Source organism: Balaenoptera ricei, chromosome 1, assembly GCF_028023285.1.
Source record: "Balaenoptera ricei isolate mBalRic1 chromosome 1, mBalRic1.hap2, whole genome shotgun sequence".
Taxonomy (NCBI): Eukaryota; Metazoa; Chordata; class Mammalia; order Artiodactyla; family Balaenopteridae; genus Balaenoptera; species Balaenoptera ricei.
This window is the reverse complement of record NC_082639.1, coordinates 58,612,518-58,624,830: the sequence shown is the minus strand read 5'-3', so window position 1 is coordinate 58,624,830 and position 12,313 is coordinate 58,612,518. Positions and strand designations below refer to the sequence as shown.

The 12,313-nt window shown below is 41.1% G+C and overlaps 1 protein-coding gene across 2 annotated transcripts in view; it reads left to right on the top strand.

Moving 5' to 3' along the window:
- Positions 1–12,313, top strand: part of GNG12 (G protein subunit gamma 12) — a 122,715-nt gene that overhangs the window by 38,477 nt on the left and 71,925 nt on the right. For both annotated transcript variants that reach the window (XM_059924343.1, XM_059924344.1), the window contains exon 2: positions 11,440–11,492. The gene's annotated coding sequence lies outside the window, so the exon portion shown is untranslated. The remainder of the gene's footprint in view (positions 1–11,439; positions 11,493–12,313) is intronic.

The window sequence follows — 12,313 nt, the reverse complement described above, 5'->3', positions numbered from 1 at the left end:
GGGCCCTTGGCTCTTACCAATTTTAAGTCTTTCTGCATCTTCTGCTGACTGCAGGCCGCAGGGGCTGTTTTACTCATTACCCTGTTGCAAGGAAAGGAGTGCTCTTGAAGAGCTTACGTTCCCTTTTATCAGACAAGAACCGTGTGCCGCAGCTGCCCGAGTCAACAGCACTGTGGCAAAAGCTCAAGGATTGCCATCATCTCATCCACAAGCCCTGGTAATTTTCTCTTCTGTGGTTCTCCATGGCCCAATTTTTTTACCGTCAGTCATTCTATAAAGATTTATCAGCTACCCTCTGCCTGTCAAATATTGCCATAAAGTAATATCCTATTGGGCCTGTAGTTCTTGGAAACTGTGTTACTGTTTTTCTTTGTCTTCTCAACTTTCTTAACTGTCTGTTGACCAGTAAGAATGTAAGCCATTGCAATGGATATGGTCCCTAGTTAACAAAGATATATGAAAATATGTTTACTGCTCTGGATAGGTAAGTAGATTCATTTCTTTAAGGATGATTTTCAGTATTAAATTTGAAAGGTATTTGGTTAATTCTCAGTTAACAATAACAAGCACAAAAATTAAATTCAGACCCTCTTTTGCCTGATTACTGTTTTCAGTAAGCGTTCAGTGAGTGATTCCCTTCAGCATGACAGCTAGTGATCACTAGGCCCTAAGCTAGTCTTTGTGCTTTGCAAATATAATTGAGCATGAATTATTGCAAATGATATAGGACCCCCAGACAAGCCCCCAAGATATCCAGGGAGGGTCCTGAAAGCTCAAAAGGTCTAGGTTAGCTTCCAGGGAGTTAGATCACATTTAACTTTGCACTGGTTCTAATATAAAAACCTAGGGCATACAAACTCTGAGTAGGCGACCATCCGTCTTGGTTTATATGGCACTGAGGGGATTCCTGGGACGTGAGACTTTCAGTGTTAAAACTGGAACGTCCTGGCCATACCAAGATGAGTTGGTTTCTCTAGTCAGAAGAAGAGTCAGTTAACAGGAAGGAATATCAATAAATACTGTCTTCTAAAACCAGCAACTTATCTGTAGAATGGGGACGATTCTCTCTTCCTCATGGGGTTGTGGTAAGGCCTACTCACTACTCCTGTCTGTGGGGTTGGGTAGCTGGCTATGTGTTTTTCCTTGGAATTGGGAACCAGCATCACCTCTGACGGGCAGTCTCTCTCCTTGCCCTCCTCCAGAGGCCTGTTGCCTAAGAAGGCCTTGACTGTTCCCTGGGGATGGGTCAGTGCCAGCTGTTTCTGATGTGAGGATGCTAGAGATCCCGGGTTCTTTCTGTTGTCTTTATGCTTCTCACTGTGGTTACCCGCTTTGGGTTTTACCTGCTACTGCCTCTTATGTAATAAGGCTTCTCGCTGATTTGAAACTCTTTACTCATTTTTTTTTTTTAAATATATGAAATCCTTAAGTATTTCAGTTTACCACATCACTTGGCATGTACAGTTGAGTTGAGAAATGCTCAAAGATTTTTCAGATTTTTTTCTGATTTTTTTAAAAAAGTATTGAAATATAGTTGATTTACAGTGTTTCAGATGTACAGCAAAGTGATTCAGTTATACATATATATATATATATTTATTCTTTTCTTACATTCTCTTTCATTATAGGTTTTTACATGACACTGAGTATAGTTCCCTGTGCTATACAGAAGGTCCTTGTTGGTTATCTACTTTATATATACTAATGTGTATATTTTAATACAATTCGAAAAGATACATGCACCCCAGTGTTCACTGAAACTCTTTACTTTTAAAATCGCAGCCCTGAGCACACACAGGTACTTGCTTCCTCTCCAGCATTTGTACAAGCTGTTCCATCTGCCTTGCTCATGCCTCCCTCCTTTCATCTTTTGGCTAACCCTGGTCACTCTTCACACTTTAGCTTTGATGCCACTTCCCCCTGGAAGCCTTCCATGATCATCCCAGACTGGTATTGGTGCCTCTCCTCTGTGCTCTCAGTGCTCCTTGTACTTAGCATGATAGATTATGTGCCTCTGGAGCTGTAATTGCCTGATCAGTTGTCCGTATGACTCACTGTAGGCTCCTTGCAGAGAGGGACTGTGTTTTGTTCTCTGTTAAACCCCCAGAACCTTCCACATTGCCAGGCACATAAAAGGTATAGAGAGGCTTATAAGGATCAGGATAGTGCAAGAGCCGCCAAGGAGCAGACCATCTTTATGTACAATTGGCTTTGGCTTTGGCTTTGCAGTGGCCCTGACTATCCTTGCAGTCCTCCTTGGGAGACATAAGCCACTCTAGATCTTTCTCAAAAGAGCTACAGCCTCTTCATCCAGGGACCACCATCTAGTTTAGTTAGGTCTTTGTTTGCCCTGTAAGACACTGAGCACGTTATGAAAATACACATGCAGTAAACCACCCAGCTGTCAAGCATTGCATAAATATCAGTGGGGAGACATAGGACCCAAGAATATATGTAGGGTGAGGGCATTCAATTTTATGTTTATTTGTATATACATGGCATAAAGATATTTCTACTCTCTCAAGTTTTAATAAAATGTGAAATCTTCCCCTCAGTTCTGAAGATCTGATGATTTGCAGGCTATACTGTATTAAATTGTGAATTTTGGATGTTTCATTTCATAATGTGATCCAGATTATTTTTCTTTCTCCCTAGTGGACATTAATCGTTTCCTGTGAACTTTCCTGATATTAGGAAACAGATGTTCCATATTTTTATCTGAGTTTTTTCCAGATGCTGAACCAGGACTTGTGTGTGTGTGTGTGTGTGTGTGTGTGTGTACGTGTACACAGTGAATTTTTGAGGAATGAGTTATATCAGAATTTGCAAGTAAAACCATAACAGATATATATCTGCAGAATTGTACAGATTTGTCCAAGGCTGGAAATGCTTTTGGACATTCTGTTTAATGTAGTTTAGTATTGTTTAGCTAATGCAGACTGCTGGCTTAAGACTGCATTAGAACTGTCCCATGATAGTGTGCTTGCCAAAATAAGGAGTGGTGTAGCAAAAAGCACACAGTTCATGCAACCTATGATTTTTAACCAAACTGTAATTGCTTTTACCATTGTCTCTTAGCTATATAAAATTCTTCCCCCATCTCCCCATAAAACACTGACTGAGTGCCACCTGTGTGCTGAGCAGGGTGCTAGGCTCTCTGGGAGATACAAACACAAATAATATACGGACCCTTGGGACCTTATCATCCAATAGAAGAGCTGAAACACATTCTGAAGCATCTGTAATGACAGGTAGAAGGTGGTAAAGGTCGTAGAAATTCAAGGAGAAGAGTGGTTTCTTGGAGCCAAAGAGGAAGGGAATATTTGGGGGAAGAAGTGGTACTTGAGCTAGGTTAAAACAATAGTAATAAAGCAACACTTGCTTTAGGTCTAAGTTATTGAACTTATTGTAACTACGTAAGAACTGCGTAAGGGTGGTCCGTTATGTAAGCCATGGTTTTGGTGGATTTGCTAAAACCATACTAACATTTCTTGAGTGCTTCCAGTGCAGCAGGCACAGGGCCCTGATGCTCCGTATAAAGGAGTTTTAATCAGAAACAATGTGGAATTGGTGCTTTGTATAATCATCCATTTTGCACAAAATGCATCTCTTCATTTTACCTTGTGACCTTCCTTTCACGAGGAGGCCTTGGGTTCAGAGAGCAAAGGACTGAGGCCAGTCTTGGCCAACTCCAGGATTCGGGGACCCTCTGCAAGTCACCTGGCCTGTCTGGGTCTCACTTTTCTCCGCTGTAAGGTGGGGATTGTCATCGTCCCGAGCTCACTCACAGGGTAGCTGGGAAAATCAAAGTGGGTGTAAATGGGCAGTGAAAAGCGTCAAAAGCCAAACATTTTGCCATGAAGCCATGTCATAGCTCAGGAGGTTTATACAAAATATGGCTGTTGCTTATTATTAAAACACTGTATAAATGAAAAGATGGTTATCTTAAAATTGCCAGATACCAGTAATATATTTGTAGCAAATACATATACTAACTCTTGATTATTATGCACTATAAAGAACTCATGGAAATTCAAACGAAAAATATCAAGACCCTACTACACGAATAAGCAAAGAATATAGACTTATTGTTTCTCAAGGTAACAAACCATTAATAAACAGGAAAAAAATGTCCATCCTCACTAATAATCTTAGAAATAAAAATTAAAGCAGCATTAGGAATACCATTTTATGTATAAAGTGTCAAGGTCTCAGAAATTCTCAATTATTTTGTAGGTGGTATTATCATACATTAATTAAAAAGCCCCTTTAAAAGCAAAACCTACTAATTCTACTGTTAGGAATTTAGGGAAGCTAGGGAAATAAGTTAAAGGGATGAAAAAAGCTGAAGCATGAAGGTTTCCAATGTAATCTTATTTATAGTAATAAAAACTGGCATTAATTTTAAATATCCAGCATTAGGGGAGAGATTTAGGTCCCTTAAACAGTCATTATGAATGTGTGTAGAAACACACAAAAAATATTTGAAATTGAAAGTAAAATGGAAAAAGAAAATAACAGCGTCATATATGGGTTTTTTCCTGATGGCTCTATCCTAGCGTCCTCCCTTTTTTTAATCCTTAGAGCAACAATGTGCAAAAGTCATATTAGTCCTACCTTACATGTTAGAAAATTGAGGCTTAGGGGTAAATTGTCCCAGGACTTGCAGGTCATTAGCTGAGGAGCCAGCATCAAACCTAGATCTGTCCAACTCCAAAGCCTTTGCTACCAATAGCATATAAACTATGGCCATAGTCATATAACACATATGTCTATCGAGGGTAACAGAAAAAAGTAATAGTAGCACTAGTATGGTGGGAATATGGGTCATTCCAAAGAATGCTATTCTTTTAAAACTGCCATTGGGGGAAACAAACCAACAAAAAACTGCCATTGCCCTTTCAATAGAAAAGAAGAAAAAAAATATGTGGAGTATAATATTTCACAATTAATTGTTCACTGTGACTTCTTTATATTCTCTTAAAGTTTGGCAAACTAGGAATACATGTGTATTTTTAAAGATTTCTCACTGGCATTGACATTATGAGGATACTTTCTCCCCAACTTATCCACAAATTAGTTGAGGACATATACCACCAGCTCCTCAATTAAAAACAAACTTTAAGTCACTAGAAGCTCTCTGAAGATTAAGAGCAGTGACCAGGTAGAAGAGTTTCTCCCAGTGAACAGCCCAGACCAGCCCTTTTGGCCAGGACATAGTCTTAAGGTGGGGAAAATGGTGTGGCACCATTTGGCTAAAATAGGCCAGCTCACCCGTTCCAAGTGTGCCCTTCCCAGGGACAGAAACCTTGCACAATAAAGGAAAATGTCACCATTTTGGTGACTGTTTACTGTCTTTTACCTTTGGGGATCAACACTTGATTCCTGATGCTTTAACCCATATGGCATTACTTTACCAAGTCAGTAGCCCTGCCAACGTGTCAAAACACACGACTTTCTGTGGTGGACTCAAGGCACAGGGCATATTTCTTTTGCTTTGTCTCGCCTTTATGGAACATGTACCTTTTATGCCTACTGTAGGGTCCTTTATATGTATCAAAGGCCCTTTTATATCTGTTTTGCCATTTGAGATAACATCATGTCAGTATTTGCAAGTGAAAACATCATAGACCTGACCAGAGAACAGTGGCGCCATCTGGAGAGCTGGAAACATTCTCCAACATACTTCTCAATATAATCCATTCCAGATCGCTCCCAATTTTGTAGGTGGGGAAATTGAGGCACATAGAAGTTTAGTGATTTTGCTGGAAATCACTGGCAGTGAAGACAGCTGGAAGCCAGGCTTATAAATCTAGTGTTCACTCTCCTCCAGTGCCTGTATTATGTTATTTTCTAGAGAATTAAAATGAGACTAGAAACAAATATGTTCAGACAGATCATAATCCAATCGCCATTGAAAGCTAAAGGTCTCCGAGGACTATCATTTTGTATTTTATAATTGCAATAAGCTTTATAATAATGATAGGAGTCTAGCAGGTTATGTTCATTCTAGACAAGTCTGCCCAAGAGAGCTTTTTATGGTGATTGAAACAGTCTACACCTGTGCTGTTCAGGACAGTAGCTGCTTCTGTGTCCACCTGACCACTTGGATGTGGCTCATACACTGGGGAAATGAGTTTGTAACTGTATATATTTAAATTTAAATCCCCACGTGTGCTAACGGCTATAGTATTGGACAACACAGTTCTAGACTTCTCAGTATTTTTTTGCCATCTCCACTTGGATGTCTCCAAGTGAACAAGGTCAAATCAGAATTCTTGATTTTCTTTCCCCTCTCAACCCGTTTCTCCCTCAAGGAAGCCATCATTGACCCAGTTGCTTGAACCAAAACCTATGTGTCACCTCAGCCCCTTCCTCTTCCTCATTGGCCACATCCACTTCATCAGCAGGTCCTAGTTGTTTTACCTCCAGAACCTGTCCTGAATCCATCCGTTTCTCTCCATCTCTACTGCTACCATCCTAGGCAAAGGTACCATTATATCTCACCTGCACAATTGAGTAGCCTCAGAATTGGCCACCATTGATCCATTCACTCACTGTTGCCTCTTCGAAACTCCTCCATTCAGCTGCCAAAGAGACATTGTTAAGCTCTCCAGTGGGTTGCATCACTCCCTGCTTGTATGAAAGAATTTGTAGAACTTACCACTGTTGGAAGTTCTCTTATTTTCTTCTTTGTATACTTGCTTATTTTCTGTTTCCTATTAAATGTAAGGCCCCCTATGTCAGGAACCTTATTTACCTCATTCACTGCTGTATCTCCAGCACCTGCAACTGTGCCTGGCCCTTAACTTGCACTCAGTAAACCTCTCAAGAATAATTAAATTACTGTTCATTGTGGAAGGAGATGAAATAGCAAGATCAAAACTGCAGATTTATAATTTGGTTGTTAATATCTGAGAGGATGCTGACGTCCGTATCCATGGGAAGTGTGTGGTTTCTTTTATATTCTGGGTGCAAGTAGGAAGGGTGGGTATTATGGCTAGTTGTATTTATCTCTGAGTGGGTGGGCTGGGCACAGTCCTGATGCAATCTCTGACATGAGCCAGAAGGAGGTCTCTTTTTCTCTAGAAGTGTATGTATGTCCCAGATCGTGAAGCTTTTTTCTTTCCTATTGTTAGAGAAAGAGGAGAGTATCCTCCTACAAGGACTTCTATATCCATCCAGGGGAAGTGTAGGTAGTGACGGAAGGAAGCATCTTATGGAACTCTGGGCTAGAAAGTGGTACAACCACATCTGAACAGCAAAAGGAGATTTTCAACATGAGGCTGTTTTTTTTTTTGTTTTTTTTTTTAAACAGAAACCTATAAGCATTTTTTTTTTTTAAACTTTTTGGGTTTATTTATTTATTTATTTATTTATTTATGGCTGTGTTGGGTCTTCGTTTCTGTGTGAGGGCTTTCTCCAGCTGTGGCAAGTGGGGGCCACTCTTCATCGCGATGCGCGGGCCTCTCATTATCGCGGCCTCTCTTGTTGCGGAGCACAGGCTCCAGACGCGCAGGCTCAGTAATTGTGGCTCACGGGCCTAGCCGCTCCGCGGCACGTGGGATCTTCCCAGACCAGGGCTCGAATCCGTGTCCCCTGCATTGGCAGGCAGACTCTCAACCACTGCGCCACCAGGGAAGCCCCGAGGCTGTTGTTTTTTGAAAAAAAAAAAAAAAAAGATGTTTGGAACATACTCATAGCCAGTTATTGGGAACCAAGAAAACTTTAGGAAATAGCATTTTCTGTCTTTTTTCCTTGAATATTGCATTTTTTTTAAAGGAAAGTGTCTTTTCTGGTATTTCTTTATAGTGGCCAGCCAAGGCATGTTATTACTTAAATCCATGTGCAATGTAAAATGAAACTGATGAACTTGTTGGGGGTGTGATCAAGTCAGCCGTGCTCTGCATTGCTTCTGTTCCCTCTGGTGTTAAACAGACCTAGGAAATGACCATTCCCTCAGCACAGGCTGAATTTAAAAGATGAAGTTAAAGCTTGCTTTGTTCAAGTGCATATCTGGAGACTCTTTCTCCTGGTGTGTTTTTTTGTTTTTTTTTTTAAACATTCAAGGAATCTTAACCAATTGCTTTTTTTTTTTTCTTTTTCTTCTTCTTTTTTTTTTTTTAAGTTTTTATTGATTGATTGATTGATTGCTTGATTGCTATGTTGGGTCTTCGTTTCTGCGCTAGGGCCCTCTCCAGTTGCGGCAAGCGGGGGCCACTCCTCATCGCGGTGCGCGGGCCTCTCACCATCGCCGCTCCTCCCGTTGCGGAGCAGAGGCTCCAGACGCGCAGGCTCAGCAGTTGTGGCTCACGGGTCTAGTTGCTCCGCGGCATGTGGGATCTTCCCAGACCAGGGCGTGAACCCGTGTCCCCTGCATTAGCAGGCAGAGTCTCAACCACTGCGCCACCAGGGAAGCCCCTGGTGTGTTTTTATTAGGCCCAAGTTTGTACCCCTGGCCCCTGTCCTTCCAGTGCTGTGCCAGTGTTTTCATGTGTGTGCCTTTTTGGAGCATCTACTGTATACCAAACACATTGCAAGGTCCTGGAAAGACAAAGATGAGTTAGACACATTCTCAACCTCCAGAGATTCTGCAAACAAGTGGACAGAGAGACCAGTAAATGAAAAACTGCAACACAGGAGCCACTTGGATTAACAGAGGGAAGTACAGGAGCAATGAGAGTAGAAGGCAGTGGAACACAGAGGGAGTCAGGCCCGGTATAGCGTTAAAGAGTCCAGGCTCTGGCACAGAAAACGAACTTATGGTTGCCAAAGAGAAAGTGGGGGGAGGTATAAATTTGGAGTTTGAGATTAACAGATACATACCACTATATATAAATTAAACAACAAGGACGTACTGTATAACACAGACAACTATCTTCAATATCTTGTAATAACCTATAATGGAAAAGAATCTGAGAAGAATATATGTGTATTCTTTATATATACAGTATAGAAAACTGAATCACTTTGCTATACACCTGAAACTAACACAACACTGTAAATCAAATGTACGTCAACTTAAAAAAAAAAAAAAGAGAGTGAGTGCAGGCTCTGGAACCAGGCTGTCTGGGTTTACAGTCTGGCTCTGCCATTTATAAGCTGTGTGACCCTAGGCTACTGACTTGACCTCTATGCCTCAGTTTGCTCACCTGCTAAATGGGGTAATAACCCATTTCATAAGGTTACTGAGACAATTAAAGGAGCACGTAAAGCGCTTGAAATGCTCCATAAAAATCAGCTTTTATTATTATCAGTAGTAGTGGTACATAATTATCAGTTGAGTTGAGTGAATACTACTTTACTACTGTTACTGCAGAGAAGTTGCCCCTAAGCCAGCCGAGGGAGTTCACACAGGCTCCCCAGAAGTGTTGATTTTTTAATTGAGACTTGAAGGCAGGCAGATACTGTAGGGAGAAGACGTGCTTGACAAAAAGAACACAATCTGCAAAGGTACAGAGAAGTGAGAGTGGTGGGGGGGAGCATTTAGGGACCCGTAAATAGGTTTGTGTGGGTAAAGGGCAAGATGCCCACAGGAGAGTGCCTGAGGGGCAGGCACGAGGTCACTGGGGCTTTGGAGACTGGGCTAAGGAGCTTGGACTTAATCCTACCACCTAGAGGAAGCCACTGAAGGATTTTCAGCAGGTTCAGGGGTCGCCTTGGGCGACTGGGAGGCAGCACCCCCAGTGGCCTCAGCCCACGGCCTGTTGATTCTAAATGATGTCCCTCACCAGCCTCCTTCCCTATCATTTGGGCAGGAAATTCATGTGTGTGGATTTGATTTTGCTCATTGGGTATGATTCCTTTGGGGGGGGCACAGATTAATAAAGTGAAAGGATGTGTTTATGTAATTCCTTTCTACTCCCTACCCCTACTAAGACAGATACAGAGATGTCTAGCTTACAGACTCATTTGAGAATCAGATGAAAGTGATAGACTCTTCCCTCAGAAAAATCACAAAGACACGATTTTCCAAAGACCCCACCTTAACCTCTCCCTGCACCCCCATCTTGGTCATCCAGACAGGCCCCCTAGACACAGTACAGTCTTTTTGACCCCAGCCTTGCCTGTGGTTTTTGTGTTCCCACCCCAAATTATTTTAAATTTAATTTGCTAGTACATCCCATCAGTCCTGCATCTGCCATCAGTGCTGTTATCTGACCGTGTATGATGGGAGCAACCTTGGATCGCTTGACGGTTATAATTAAAACTGAAAGTAATTATCTTATTTTGACCCGTTCAAATGTAATTGAGAGTATAGTGGCTAAGGGCATGGGCTCTGGAGACCAGCTACGTAGATTAGAATCCCAGCTCTGTCAGTATCTTATAACCTTGAGTAATTACTTAACTTCTCTGTGCCTCAGTTTCCTCATTACAAAATGGGAATGATAATATACGTACCTCGTGAAGTTATTGTGAGGGTTCATTAGGGTAACATGGGAGCTTGCCGAGAACACATAGCAAGTACTATATAGTATTCGCTATTATTATGTTACTATTTCTACTAAATGACATCATGGAATGGGGTAATTAATGATGAATTCCTAAGAGCAGGAAAATAGATAAACAAAATCTCTATGTGCATTTCACTCACTTTGGAGCCTTGCCAGTAGCTGAAGGCCAAGGATAGATGCCCTAGGCCCGTGCTGTCCGATACAGGAGCCACTAGCTGCTGTGGCTGTTGACTACTTGGACTGCTGCTAGCCCGAGTTGAAATGTACTGGGTCTTGAAGATTTAGTACGACAAAAAAAAAAAAAAAAAAAAAAAATGCAAAATGTCTCATTAATCATTTTTTATATTGGTTGCATGTTGAAATGATAATATTCTGAGTAAATTCAGTTAAATAAATATTAAAATTGTCATCTGTTTCTTTTTGCTTTTTTAATGTGGCCACTAGAAAATTTAAAGTTATATATGTGGCTTGTGTTATATTTCTGTTGAACAGCAGGGCTTTAGGCTCACCATTATCAATAAAATAAAAAGGTGTGGTTATCTGTGATCAGGTGATCGCTATTGGAAAGCCTGGTACACTCCTCCTATTGCCCTTCAAGTTATACCGGACCATCCGTTTTTCAGTCGGTTCCATAAAGGGAGTCATGGCTTGGTGCTAGCAGAAGGGAGTGGAGGGACCAAAGCAGGAGCAACAACCCGGGAGGCTCCCGCTGACTTGGAGGGGTTTGGACGAAAACACTACCATTTATAGTTATACTGGCCTCAGACTTTGAACACTCCCTGAAGGAGATGAGAGAATGCTCTCTGTTCAGGAAGTTGAAATATGTAGGCAAAAAACTCTCCCTATTCCATCAGGAGCCAGAAAAAGCTTTGCTAATCTTTAACGAAAAGAATAAATACTCAATGTGATGGCAGTCACTGGGATCGAAGGCACACCCTTTCCAAATGTGATTTACTTACGGAATGCTTGTTTCATTCTATTTCAGATTCATTCCATCACCTAAAACCTGGCAACGGTGGGCCACACAGAGTCTCACGGGTAAGTGATCTTTCATTTTTAAAACAAAGTGACCGTTTGACATTACTTTTGAAATGATATTCACACTTCTAAGTTAGATGCATCCCTACTAGTACTATGATTAGATGTCTATTTATTTACATTATTTTTTTCCTCTGAAATGATTTACAATGTGTCCATGCCTTAAAAAAACAGATCAATCCATGTTCTTTTGCTAAGAACATGATCAGGGAAAAGATCTATGATTACATGCCAAATACTATTAAAATAAAAACTTTTTTTGTGATGAAACTATTTCCAGGCCCCTGTTGATAGTCTGCTTGTTTCAAACAGTATCCAAAACAACAAAGTGATACTTCAGCCAAGGAATTCAGACAGTTCCTTGCAGTGTGTTGTAATGAAGATTGGCTCATAGCTGTAACATTAGCTTTCTTATTGCCCTATTTTTTCTCTCGTCTCTCTTGAAACCTAAATGTGACTGTCATGAGATAACAGTTCTGTAGTGGTAGAAAACTTCCTTTAGAGCTGGGAAAGTAATGTACTTCTTAAGTGAAAAAGCTTCTGAGGCTTCAGGTGGCACCACTCCCTGATATGTGGCGATAATGTTATTTGCATTGTGTATCAGTTAGCTTTTGCTGTATAACAAACCTCTTCAAAATTTACTGACTCAAAATAGCAATCATTTCTTTATCCCATAATTCTGTCGGTTGGCGATTTGGGCTGGGCCTAGGTGTGTGATTCTTTTGGTTTCAGCTAGGACCATTCACGTGTCAATCAGCTGCAGGTCCAGGTCACCTAGGCTGGGGGTCACCTGGCTGTCCGCTGGAGTGATGACAATGACT